Consider the following 258-nt stretch of genomic DNA (forward strand, 5'->3'; position numbering starts at 1 on the left):
GAGGTGGAGGTGGAGGTGGTGGTGGTGGCCTGTCATGGAATAAAGGAGGAACTTAGCATCCAGATTTTGAGAGAGAGAGAGAGAGAGAGAGAGGGAGAGAGAGAGAGAGAAAAGAAGAAGAAGAAGAAGAAGAGGAACCGGAGTTAGAGTCGGAGTCAGAGAAGGAGGGAGAAGAAGAGGAACAGTGGGAGTTGGAGACGGAGGAGGGTGGAGATAGAATTAGGGGAGAGATAAGGTGTAGCAGCGGTGGATTGAAGT

This window comes from Macadamia integrifolia, unplaced genomic scaffold (genome assembly GCF_013358625.1).
Source record: "Macadamia integrifolia cultivar HAES 741 unplaced genomic scaffold, SCU_Mint_v3 scaffold784, whole genome shotgun sequence".
Taxonomy (NCBI): domain Eukaryota; kingdom Viridiplantae; phylum Streptophyta; class Magnoliopsida; order Proteales; family Proteaceae; genus Macadamia; species Macadamia integrifolia.